The sequence below is a fragment of the Bombina bombina genome, chromosome 11, assembly GCF_027579735.1.
Source record: "Bombina bombina isolate aBomBom1 chromosome 11, aBomBom1.pri, whole genome shotgun sequence".
Lineage (NCBI taxonomy): Eukaryota > Metazoa > Chordata > Amphibia > Anura > Bombinatoridae > Bombina > Bombina bombina.
In genome coordinates this window covers 58,615,946-58,629,553 of record NC_069509.1, presented here as the reverse complement: position 1 = coordinate 58,629,553, position 13,608 = coordinate 58,615,946, and the positions used below count along the sequence as shown (strand labels likewise).

Here is a 13,608-nt window from a genome sequence, read left to right as displayed (position 1 = left end):
AAAGATACTAAGTAACTACAGAATGGTGATTGGCTGTAGAAGGTTTAGCGTGGGAATGTATGCGTTGACTCGTAATGTGCGCCTGCGTACTACAACAAAGACTACGTTTCCCAGAATGCACTTGGTCATGGGAATTCCCGGAATTTGGTTTGGAGAGTGGGGGATGGTCCCTGTTGTGAGAAGCCGGAAACATCATGTCTGCGATCTGGTGAGTTACTGATGTGAGAGAGACACGCACTGTGTAATACGTGTGATAGGAGCAAGGCTGCGTCTGTGTGTGTTATTATGCGTGTGATAGGAGCAAGACTGTGTCTGTGTGTGTTATTATGCGTGTGACAGGAGCAAGACTGTGTCTGTGTGTGTTATTATATGTGTGACAGGATAAAGGCTATGTGTATGTTATTATATGTGTGACAGGATAAAGGCTATGTGTGTGCTATTATATGTGTGACAGGATAAAGGCTATGTGTGTGCTATTATATGTGTGACAGGAGGAGGCTGTATGTGTGTTATAATATGTGTGACAGGATAAAGGCTATGTGTGTGTTATTATATGTGTGACAGGAGGAGGCTGTATGTGTGTTATAATATGTGTGACAGGATAAAGGCTATGTGTGTGCTATTATATGTGTGACAGGATAAAGGCTATGTGTGTGTTATTATATGTGTGACAGGATAAAGGCTGTGTGTGTTCTATTATATGTGTGACAGGATAAAGGCTATGTGTGTGCTATTATATGTGTGACAGGATAAAGGCTATGTGTGTGTTATTATATGTGTGACAGGATAAAGGCTATGTGTGTGTTATTATATGTGTGACAGGATAAAGGCTATGTGTGTGTTATTATATGTGTGTGTGTTATTATATGTGTGACAGGAGGAGGCTGTATGTGTGTTATAATATGTGTGACAGGATAAAGGCTATGTGTGTGCTATTATATGTGTGACAGGATAAAGGCTATGTGTGTGTTATTATATGTGTGACAGGATAAAGGCTATGTGTGTGTTATTATATGTGTGACAGGATAAAGGCTATGTGTGTGTTATTATATGTGTGTGTGCTATTATATGTGTGACAGGATAAAGGCTGTGTGTGTGCTATTATATGTGTGACAGGATAAAGGCTATGTGTGTGTTATTATATGTGTGACAGGATAAAGGCTATGTGTGTGTTATTATATGTGTGACAGGATAAAGGCTATGTGTGTGTTATTATATGTGTGACAGGATAAAGGCTATGTGTGTGTTATTATATGTGTGACAGGATAAAGGCTGTGTGTGTGCTATTATATGTGTGACAGGAGAAAGGCTATGTGTGTGTTATTATATGTGTGACAGGATAAAGGCTATGTGTGTGTTATTATATGTGTGTGTGCTATTATATGTGTGACAGGATAAAGGCTGTGTGTGTGCTATTATATGTGTGACAGGATAAAGGCTATGTGTGTGTTATTATATGTGTGACAGGAGGAGGCTGTATGTGTGTTATATGTGTGACAGGATAAAGGCTATGTGTGTGTTATAATATGTGTGACAGGAGGATAAAGGCTATGTGTGTGTTATAATATGTGTGACAGGATAAAGGCTATGTGTGTGTTATAATATGTGTGACAGGATAAAGGCTATGTGTGTGTTATAATATGTGTGACAGGATAAAGGCTATGTGTGTGTTATAATATGTGTGACAGGATAAAGGCTATGTGTGTGTTATAATATGTGTGACAGGATAAAGGCTATGTGTATGTTATTATATGTGTGACAGGATAAAGGCTATGTGTATGTTATTATATGTGTGACAGGAGGAGGCTGTATGTGTGTTATATGTGTGACAGGATAAAGGCTATGTGTGTGCTATTATATGTGTGACAGGAGGAGGCTGTATGTGTGTTATAATATGTGTGACAGGGTAAAGGCTATGTATATGTTATTATATGTGTGACAGGAGGAGACTGTATGTGTGTTATAATATGTGTGACAGGATAAAGGCTATGTGTATGTTATTATATGTGTGACAGGAGGAGGCTGTATGTGTGTTATATGTGTGACAGGATAAAGGCTATGTGTGTGCTATTATATGTGTGACAGGAGGAGGCTGTATGTGTGTTATAATATGTGTGACAGGATAAAGGCTATGTGTATGTTATTATATGTGTGACAGGAGGAGACTGTATGTGTGTTATATGTGTGACAGGATAAAGGCTATGTGTATGTTATAATATGTGTGACAGGATAAAGGCTATGTGTGTGTTATAATATGTGTGACAGGATAAAGGCTATGTGTGTGTTATAATATGTGTGACAGGATAAAGGCTATGTGTGTGTTATAATATGTGTGACAGGATAAAGGCTATGTGTGTGTTATAATATGTGTGACAGGATAAAGGCTATGTGTGTGTTATAATATGTGTGACAGGATAAAGGCTATGTGTGTGTTATAATATGTGTGACAGGATAAAGGCTATGTGTATGTTATTATATGTGTGACAGGATAAAGGCTATGTGTATGTTATTATATGTGTGACAGGAGGAGGCTGTATGTGTGTTATATGTGTGACAGGATAAAGGCTATGTGTGTGCTATTATATGTGTGACAGGAGGAGGCTGTATGTGTGTTATAATATGTGTGACAGGGTAAAGGCTATGTATATGTTATTATATGTGTGACAGGAGGAGACTGTATGTGTGTTATAATATGTGTGACAGGATAAAGGCTATGTGTATGTTATTATATGTGTGACAGGAGGAGGCTGTATGTGTGTTATATGTGTGACAGGATAAAGGCTATGTGTGTGCTATTATATGTGTGACAGGAGGAGGCTGTATGTGTGTTATACTATGTGTGACAGGATAAAGGCTATGTGTATGTTATTATATGTGTGACAGGAGGAGACTGTATGTGTGTTATATGTGTGACAGGATAAAGGCTATGTGTATGTTATAATATGTGTGACAGGAGGAGACTGTATGTGTGTTATAATATGTGTGACAGGATAAAGGCTATGTGTATGTTATTATATGTGTGACAGGAGGAGGCTGTATGTGTGTTATTATATGTGTGACAGGATAAAGGCTATGTGTGTGCTATTATATGTGTGACAGGAGGAGGCTGTGTGTGTGTGTTATTATATGTGTGACAGGATAAAGGCTATGTGTGTGTTATTATATGTGTGACAGGATAAAGGCTATGTGTATGTTATAATATGTGTGACAGGAGGAGGCTGTATGTGTGTTATTATATGTGTGACAGGATAAAGGCTATGTGTATGTTATTATATGTGTGACAGGAGGAGACTGTATGTGTGTTATATGTGTGACAGGATAAAGGCTATGTGTGTGCTATTATATGTGTGACAGGATAAAGGCTATGTGTGTGTTATTATATGTGTGACAGGATAAAGGCTGTGTGTGTGTGTGTTATTATATGTGTGACAGGATAAAGGCTGTGTGTGTGCTATTATATGTGTGACAGGATAAAGGCTGTGTATGTGCTATTATATGTGTGACAGGATAAAGGCTGTGTGTGTGCTATTATATGTGTGACAGGATAAAGGCTGTGTGTGTGCTATTATATGTGTGACAGGATAAAGGCTATGTGTGTGCTATTATATGTGTGACAGGATAAAGGCTGTGTGTGTTCTATTATATGTGTGACAGGATAAAGGCTATGTGTGTGTTATTATATGTGTGACAGGAGGAGGCTGTGTGTGTGCTATTATATGTGTGACATTAGGAGGCTATGTGTGTGTTATATGTGTGACAGGATAAAGGCTATATGTGTGTTATTATATGTGTGACAGGAGGAAGCCTGTGTGTTATATGTGTGACAGGAGGGAGGCTATGTGTGTGCTATTATATGTGTGACAGGAGGAGGCTATGCGTGTTCTTTTATTTGTGTGACAGGAGGAAGCTGTGTGTGTGTGCTATTATATGTGTGACAGGAGGAAGCCTGTGTGTGTGTTATTATTTGTGTGACAGGAATAAGCTGTGTGTGTGCTATTATATGTGTGACAGGAGCAAGACTGCTATTATATGTGTGACAAGATAAAGGCTATGTGTGACAGGAGGAGGCTGTGTGTGTGCTATTATATGTGTGACATTAGGAGGCTATGTGTGTGTTATATGTGTGCCAGGAGGAGGCTATGTGTGTGTTATTATTTGTGTGACAGGATAAAGGCTATATGTGTGTTATTATATGTGTGACAGGAGGAGGCTGTGTGTGTGCTATTATATGTGTGACATTAGGAGGCTGTGTGTGTGTTATTATTTGTGTGACAGGATAAAGGCTATATGTGTGTTATTATATGTGTGACAGAAGGAGGCTGTGTGTGTGCTATTATATGTGTGACAGGAGGCTGTGTGTGTGCTATTATATGTGTGACAGAAGGAGGTTGTGTGTGTGCTATTATATGTGTGACAGAAGGAGGCTGTGTGTGTGTTATTATATGTGTGACAGATGGAGGCTGTGTGTACAATTTTCACCAGACTTTAATCTGCATCCAATCCAGATCTGTGTTCTAAAAGTACTGACGAATCACATATATCTCTTGCATTTGTGTATTGGCTTTCCTCTAGGTCAAGGTGTAGCATATTTAAGTCTCATAAAATTATATGCATGTCTTACACAGTTGCCCACAACACCCACACAAACACAAGAGTGAGACAGTACTTAACAGGTTTATATCCCGTTGTAAGAAGCAGTTTCCCTGCATGCTCTCGTATCCATTATTAAACAAGCAGTGCTCAACACAGTAAAAAAATAGCAATTTCCCTTGACAAACAAGTGGTTATTTGATTAGTGACGTATTTGAGAATGCCTGCACCTGCCGAGCCTTGTCAAAAAATTAAATATGGCCCTACACCCTGGTCAATGATTTTTATCTGATGTGGAAGGGAATCTCTCCAAGGACTTGTGTGTATATATAAAGAAATAAAGGTGTTTAGTGGGCTTGAGGCCATGTCTTCATGGACCTCGCTTTGTCCTGGAAAAGAGCCTTCCCCAAACTGTTGCCACAAAGTTGTAAGCACCCAAATGTCTAAACGTCTGATTTTTGGAGCATTAAGATGACCCTTCTCTGTAACCAAGGTACATATCACTCTTGCAGCATTTCTTCTATTTCTTCTATCAGACTTCTAGTGAAGTGTGATTCATCCCTCCAGACAACATATTTCCACTGCTCTAGATTCAAGTTGCTGCGTAATTCACACCACTTCAACCGACCCTTGTCATTGCGTGTGTTGAAGGTCGGCTTGTGTAGCGTTCCCGGCCACGGAAACCCATTTAATGCACAGTTCTTGTGCTGATGTTGCTTCCAGAGGCAGATTTAAACTCTGTAGTGAGACTTCCTGGCTATGAGCTAAATTTTATGCACTTGTTAGCAATGGCTGTGGCTATAGTTCCTATCGCTAGTAATTCTGGGGTATGTAGGCTTCGGCAGGATCTCACCACAGAGACTATTGGGCTATTTAGTTTTTATCGCTAGTGCTTTTGGGATATCTAGGTGTCAGACGGAGCACGAGGCCACAGGTACAGCGCGGGTATTTTTGGGATGTGTATTTTTGGTACATATGGGATACGTAGGCATCAGCAGGGTTTCTGCACAAGCTCTATATAGATCACAACACCGTGTTAGCAGCAGTAATGTCTCATGTGAGAATGTTTTAGTCATTTTTAAGAAAATCGATTTTTTTTTTGGGGTACAAAATCGCGATTTTCATTTTTGCCCATATCGCCCAGCCCTACCCTGTACATATATATGTACAGGGAGTGCAGAATTATTAGGCAAATGAGTATTTTGACCACATCATCCTCTTTATGCATGTTGTCTTACTCCAAGCTGTATAGGCTCGAAAGCCTACTATCAATTAAGCATATTAGGTGATGTGCATCTCTGTAATGAGAAGGGGTGTGGTCTAATGACATCAACACCCTATATCAGGTGTGAATAATTATTAGGCAACTTCCTTTCCTTTGGCAAAATGGGTCAAAAGAAGGACTTGACAGGCTCAGAAAAGTCAAAAATAGTGAGATATCTTGCAGAGGGATGCAGCACTCTTAAAATTGCAAAGCTTCTGAAGCGTGATCATCGAACAATCAAGCGTTTCATTCAAAATAGTCAACAGGGTCGCAAGAAGCGTGTGGAAAAACCAAGGCGCAAAATAACTGCCCATGAACTGAGAAAAGTCAAGCGTGCAGCTGCCAAGATGCCACTTGCCACCAGTTTGACCATATTTCAGAGCTGCAACATCACTGGAGTGCCCAAAAGCACAAGGTGTGCAATACTCAGAGACATGGCCAAGGTAAGAAAGGCTGAAAGACGACCACCACTGAACAAGACACACAAGCTGAAACGTCAAGACTGGGCCAAGAAATATCTCAAGACTGATTTTTCTAAGGTTTTATGGACTGATGCAATGAGAGTGAGTCTTGATGGGCCAGATGGATGGGCCCGTGGCTGGATTGGTAAAGGGCAGAGAGCTCCAGTCCGACTCAGACGCCAGCAAGGTGGAGGTGGAGTACTGGTTTGGGCTGGTATCATCAAAGATGAGCTTGTGGGGCCTTTTCGGGTTGAGGATGGAGTCAAGCTCAACTCCCAGTCCTACTGCCAGTTTCTGGAAGACACCTTCTTCAAGCAGTGGTACAGGAAGAAGTCTGCATCCTTCAAGAAAAACATGATTTTCATGCAGGACAATGCTCCATCACACGCGTCCAAGTACTCCACAGCATGGCTGGCAAGAAAGGGTATAAAAGAAGAAAATCTAATGACATGGCCTCCTTGTTCACCTGATCTGAACCCCATTGAGAACCTGTGGTCCATCATCAAATGTGAGATTTACAAGGAGGGAAAACAGTACACGTCTCTGAACAGTGTCTGGGAGGCTGTGGTTGCTGCTGCACGCAATGTTGATGGTGAACAGATCAAAACACTGACAGAATCCATGGATGGCAGGCTTTTGAGTGTCCTTGCAAAGAAAGGTGGCTATATTGGTCACTGATTGTTTTTGTTTTGTTTTTGAATGTCAGAAATGTATATTTGTCAATGTTGAGATGTTATATTGGTTTCACTGGTAAAAATAAATAATTGAAATGGGTATATATTTGTTTTTTGTTAAGTTGCCTAATAATTATGCACAGTAATAGTCACCTGCACACACAGATATCCCCCTAAAATAGCTAAAACTAAAAACAAACTAAAAACTACTTCCAGAAATATTCCCTTTTTGATATTAATGAGTTTTTTGGGTTCATTGAGAACATGGTTGTTGTTCAATAATAAAATTAATCCTCAAAAATACAACTTGCCTAATAATTCTGCACTCCCTGTATATAATTATATGGAGAATCTTGCAGGGGAGAGCGAATGTTACAGGGTGCACCTGGCTCTGATACTTTTCCTTATGAAGTGCATACAAGTCAAGTTCTTTGCTTATTACTTACAAATCAAATGATTTGCTTCTAGTTTTGCATACATGTCTTTTTCGACCAGGACATTAAAGGGATAATAAAGTCAAAACTAAACTTTTATGATTCAGATAGAGCATGTCATTTTAGACAACTTTCCAGGTTACTTCTATTATCGAATGTGCTTTGTTCTCTTGGTATCCTTTGTTGAAAGGTATACCTATGTAGGCCCCGGAATGCACTACTGGGAGCTAGCTGCTGATTGGTGGCTGCACAAATATGCCTACTGTCACTGTTCCACCCAATGTGTTCAGCTAGCTCCCAGTAGTGTATTGTTGTGCCTTCAACAAAGGATACCAAGAGAATGAAGCAAATTTGATTAAAGATGTAATTTGGAAAGTTTAAAATAAGTGTGTGCTCTATATGACTCATTAAAGATTTTTTTGTTTCATGTCCCTTTTAGTGTATTACATATTTTTAAACAAATTTTCCAGCCTTCATTTTGCGAGTCATGCAAGTGTTACACGCATAGCTATGTTCTGTGTTTCTTAAACTCGTATCAGGGATACACCAACAGTTTCATTGAATAACGTCCTTTTAAAGGGGGGACATTTTTTTTTTCCTTGTTACATTTAAAACTGCATTTTGTAAATGAGTTATAGTTGTTTGTTTTTTTGTTTTGAGCAATGTTTTTTTAAAAGTGAGGCATGGCACTTTACACCAATAACATCAGCAGGTTTACTTATCAGCCAATGAGCAATCAGTGCTTTAAGGCCCAGATAAAGTTTCTGTCAAAATTAGTAGCTTTAAAGTGCCATAAAACATGTTGAGATCTGTGAATATCCTAAAAGAGCTAATTAAGTAAAGATAGTTTGCATAAAAAAATTGTTTCAAAATTGCTGGCAAGTATTTTAAAATAATTTTCAAAAGTAAGCAAAATTAGTTACATAGCCATGCTGTCTGGAGTAGTCTGATCCACCCCCACTTATCAGTGTTTAGCATCAGAAACACAGGCATTTTATTTCACAGCGGCTTATTTGCTTCTAAGCATGTTCCAGCAGATAATCACTGTGTACTTCTGCATTCTACCAAAAAAAGTAGATCTAGATACAGCCATAGATGGAAAAAAGAAAGGGTTAATGGGGAGGAACTGCAGTATAAATTTGCAGGTAAAGTAATTCAAGTGCATATTATTATATTGTGCCTCTATCTCAACTTGTTTTATGTCCCTTTTAACATAACCTTTTAGCATTAAAAAATATTAGAACTTGTTTAAATAGTGCTGTTTCATGTACACAATATATTGTTTGCTACTTATCAGCGTGTTAACTTCCCATAGCAAGTACTTTTCCAATCTGACCTGATCAAAATCTGTAATATTTCTTTGTTTGGGGCATCTCATTACCGGCTCACCAAAGGAGGCTCTATATATAACATAGGACACTTCTGCATAAGACAATCAGAATCCAATTTCTCTATACAGTACAACAGATTTGGGGGACCATTTTCACTTAAAGTGATGGTAAATCCAAGCGTTTAACAAACGTTAGGATTTACCATCACTAAACATAAAGGGGAGTTTTAGTGATCAAATGTGTACAAAAGGGTGCTAAATTCACCCTTTCTGTGCTGTTGCATAGCGCTAAATTCAGCGGCTCCAGCTGCCAACGGCACAACAATCTTCTACCAATGAGGTGCCGCTTGCACCTCTGAACCAATAGCCGTGCGTGCATACAGAAACTCTCAGCTGACACTCACGGCTATTGGTTCAGAGGTGCAAGCGGCACTTCATTGAAGGAGATCGATGTGCCGTGGGTGGCCCGGAGCCGATGAATTTAGCGATGTGCAACGGCACAGAAAGGGTGAGTTTAGCACCCTTTTGTACGTTTGATCACTGAAACTCCCATTTATGTTTAGTGATGGTAATCCTAGCGTTTGTTAAACGCTTGGATTTACTTTCACTTTAATGCATTTAACCGCTAATGAGATAACATGCCAAGCCGACCTTTTTGACTTATTGAAGGGACACTAGAGTCAAAATGAAACTTTCATGATTGAGATAGAGCACACATTCTGAGGCACCAGGTCCTACTGAGCATGTGTACGAGTTCACAGTATTTACCTAATATGCGCCTGTGATTGGTTGATGGCAGTCACATGATGCAGGGGCAGGGAAAATGGTAGTAACTTTAAATGAGCATGTCTTTTTAAGACTATGGACCCTGCATTGATGTGTGTTTAGCCCATTAGAAGTGCTGCTTGGTGCCTGTGAAGCACTGATGGTCCCAGAGTGGAAACTGCTGCTGACCCAATCAGCAGCACTAATTGCACCTCTGAGTTGTACGATTAGCGCTTCTGACTGGATCAGCGGTGGGTTCCGTTCGTGACAAGCGGTGCTCCATGGGTCTCAACTGGCACTTCGACTGTGTGTTTTAACCCCTTTGTGGGGGTTAAGCACTCAGTAGTTTAAGGTTGATAGTCTTAAAATTACATATCTAATGAATTTGAGCACACCATTTATCAGCTATAAATGCCCTTTATACACTTTGAGATTTTAACATTATATGTTAAATTATATGTAGTTAAAAAAAAATGCTTACTTGATTTATTTTGTCCCCTTTTCATGTAATTTATTCTTCCATGTTTAAACAACTGATATAATTTCATAATTACATCTGCATATTATTCTTAGGCTAGTATTTGCTTTTAATGCATCATATGGACATTAAAGGGACATGAAACCCAAAAAATGTCTTTCATCATTTAGACAGAGCATGTGATTTTAACCCTTTCAGTGCTAATGACGGCTCTGAGCCTTCGCAGAGTTTCCCACTCGGGTGCTAACGACGGCCCAGAGCCGTCGCTACCACTCTCCCATCTTGAGGGAGATCTGGGGGCTCCCAGCCGTTCCTACCCCGGCGATTGGGCCTGTATAGTGACAGGCAGCGCCGGGGCTTCACGTTATGCGCGGTGACGTCACCGCGCATCTTTATTTAAAAATAACAATGTTAAGAATAGGAAAAGGGGGCATGCTGCTTAGAATCCTGTATATCAGGCATCTAAGCAGCTACAGACCCCCAAGACCCACCGTTGGAAAGGTAATCAACAGTGTAAGTCTTGGGGACCTGAGAAAAACCTTTAAACAGCTTTCCAATTTGCTTCTATTATCTAAATTTTTTATTATCTTGGTATCCTTAGTTGAAAAGCATATCTAGGTAGGCTCAGGAGTAGCAATGCATTACTGGGAACTAGCTGCTTATTGGTGGTTGCACAAAAATGCCGCTTTTCATTGGTTCACCAGATGTCTTCAGATAGCTCCTAGTAGTGCATTGCTCCTTCAAAATAGGATACCAAGAGAATAAAGCAAATTGGATAAAATAATTAAATTGAAAATTTGTTTAAAATCACGATTTCTATTTAAATCATGAAAAAAAATAAGAAAAAGAAAAATGTTGGGTTTCATGTCCCTTTAAGCACTAAATACATTTTATAAGTATATTATTGGGGTTATTCCTTGCCTCCCTCTAGATAAAGGTGCCGCCATGTTGAAATGTACCTGTCACAGTAATCTAGCACTGACATGTTTACAACAACTCTCATTCTAATACCTCCAATGTAGGTTCCTAAATTGTTGCACCCATAATTAGAGGTGGGGGGTATGGAACGTATTTGGTGTTTAAAGAGAGAGAAAAGTCAAAATTAAACTTGCATGATTCATAGCATTTAAATTCACTTCAATTTTCAAATGTGCTTCGTTCTCTTGGTATCCCTTGTTGAAAAACAATACACACATATCCTACACTAGTGGGAGCCAGCTGCTGAGTGGTGCCCGCATACATTTGTCTCTTGTGATTGGCTAACTAGATGTGTTTAGCTAACTGCCACTTGTGCATTGCTGCTCCTTCATCAAAGGATAACAGGATAATGAAGCAAATTTGTTAATAGAAGTAAATTGGAAAATTGTTTAAAATTGTATGTTCTATTCAAATTGTTAACAAAAATTTTGGAGCTTTCTGTCCCTTTAATTTACTGTTTAATGTCCCTTTAACAATGAAAACGGCAAGCTTTACATTTTCCGAGAGATTTGGAAGCGGAGACTCCAGACTTCTCAAGCCTAACATTGCTATAGTCCACACGTTCATTGTCTGAACTTTAATAATTATTTATATCTGACCTCAGCAGAGAAGATAATGTAAGGAAATCCTAGGTTATCATACTGTGAAACCTATAACAATTTACACTTATTTCTTCAATATTTATACAACTGATTAAAGACATCTGCATATTATTGTCTGGCTTAAACGATCTTATAGCTAGTATTTAGTTAGTGTTGCACGTCCCTTTTAATGCAGCACATATGTATATAGTAATCCTTTAGAAAAGCTTTTCAAACGATTTAGCTACAGTAACTTCCATAGACTTTAAAGGGGCATGGGTTGAAATTTAATAGAAAATGTTTGATAATGTATGGTTTAAAAAACAACTAATTTGCAATATACATTAATTTTTTTATTTTGCCTTTCCCTACTCCTTAGAGATGCTGAATATTTTGTAACCCGTTGTCTTCAATATTCTGCAAATAGCCTAAATCATCTACATACTAGACAGAGATTGTTCAGAGCAGTTGGCGTATTCTTTTAAAACTAGCCCATATTAAAGAGACGCTAAACCCCAAATTTTTCTTTTATGATTCAGATAGAGCATGACATTTTAAGCAACTTTCTAATTTACTCCTATTATCATTGTTTCTTTGTTCTCTATCTTTATTTAAAAAGCAGGAATCTGATGCATAGGAGCCGGCCCATTTACGGTTGAGAACCTGGGTTATGCTTGCTTATTGGTGGCTAAATGTAAGCCTCCAATAAGCAAGCAATTTTTATGGTGCTGAACCTAAAATGGACTGGCTACTAAGATTTACATTACTGCTATTAAAATAAAGATAGCAATAGAACAAAGAAACATTGATAATAAGAATAAATTAGAAAGTTGCATAAAATGTCATGCTCTTTCTGAATCATGAAAGAAGAAAAAAATGGGTTCAGTATCCCTTTAAGATAAATATATTCACTAGATTTTTTTCAGTCTATGTACATTAATAAAGTGATAGATTTGAATGCTTATACCACATTAATTTTTATGCAAATCCTTTATAATCCAGTACTTAAAGGGACAGTCTACAATATAATTTTTATTGTTTTTATACGATAGACAATCCCTTTATACTCATTCCTTAGTTTTGCCAACATAGTTATATTAATATACTTTTTACCTCTGTGATTAACTTGTATCTAAGCCTCTTCTGACAGCCCCCTGATATTGACTTGTATTTAGTTGTGCTAAATCTTAAATAACTCCTCAGGCGTGAGCACAATGTTTATCTATATGGCTCACATGAACTAGCACTCCCTTGTTGTGAAAAGTGAATAAAAAAGCATGTGATAAGAGGCTGTCTGTAGTGGCTTAGAAACAGAAAATCTTAAGGGGAAGCCAGCACCTCTCACCAAACTTTATGGGCACGGAAAAAGGGGTAAGCCAATATCATATTCCACAATCCAAAAGATTTCCAGCCTCCAAAAAATAGTTTAAAAGACCTTTATTGTTTCATGCAGGGTCCATAATACAAACCAACAACGTTTCAAACCAGCAATTGGTTCTTAATCATGTTTTATGAAATGACTAAGAACCAATTGCTGGTTTGAAACGTTGTTTGTTTGTATTATGGACCCGGCATGAAACAATAAAGGTCTTTTAAACTATTTTTGGGAGGCTGGAAATCTTTTGGATTGTGGCTAAGAAACAGGCAGCAATTTAGAGGTTTAAATGTTAGAAAGTATATTAATATAACAAAGCTGGGGAATTGGTAGTAAAGACATTATCTATCTTTTTATACAATAACAGTTTTAGTGTAGATTGTCCCTTTTTAAAGGAACATAAATGTGCAAAAAAATAAAATGCTGTAATGTGTTATATGCAAATATTAGTGCAACAATAAAATGCTCTATGATTTTTAAAGCCTGTAGTGTATTGCTGCTCCTGAGCAGCTAAGTGCTACTGGGAGCTAGCTGAACACATCTGGTGAGCCAATGACTAGAGGCATATGTGTTTATCCACCAATCATCGGCTAGCTCCCAGTAGTGCATTGCTTCTCTTGAGAGCCTACCTAGGTATGCTTTTCAACATAGAGTAAACGCAATTTTGATAAAAGATAT

General features: G+C 38.4%; 1 protein-coding gene across 2 annotated transcripts in view; it reads left to right on the top strand.

Annotated features, from left to right (window-relative positions):
• The first annotated feature begins 158 nt into the window (after positions 1–158).
• Positions 159–13,608, top strand: part of TRAF7 (TNF receptor associated factor 7) — a 123,630-nt gene continuing 110,180 nt past the window's right edge. Inside the window, exon 1 of one of the 2 annotated variants that reach the window (XM_053694417.1) lies at positions 159–208. The gene's annotated coding sequence lies outside the window, so the exon portion shown is untranslated. Of the gene's footprint in view, positions 209–8,446; positions 8,569–13,608 lie in introns of those variants that run through there. The other variant, XM_053694419.1, reaches the window with a different exon arrangement.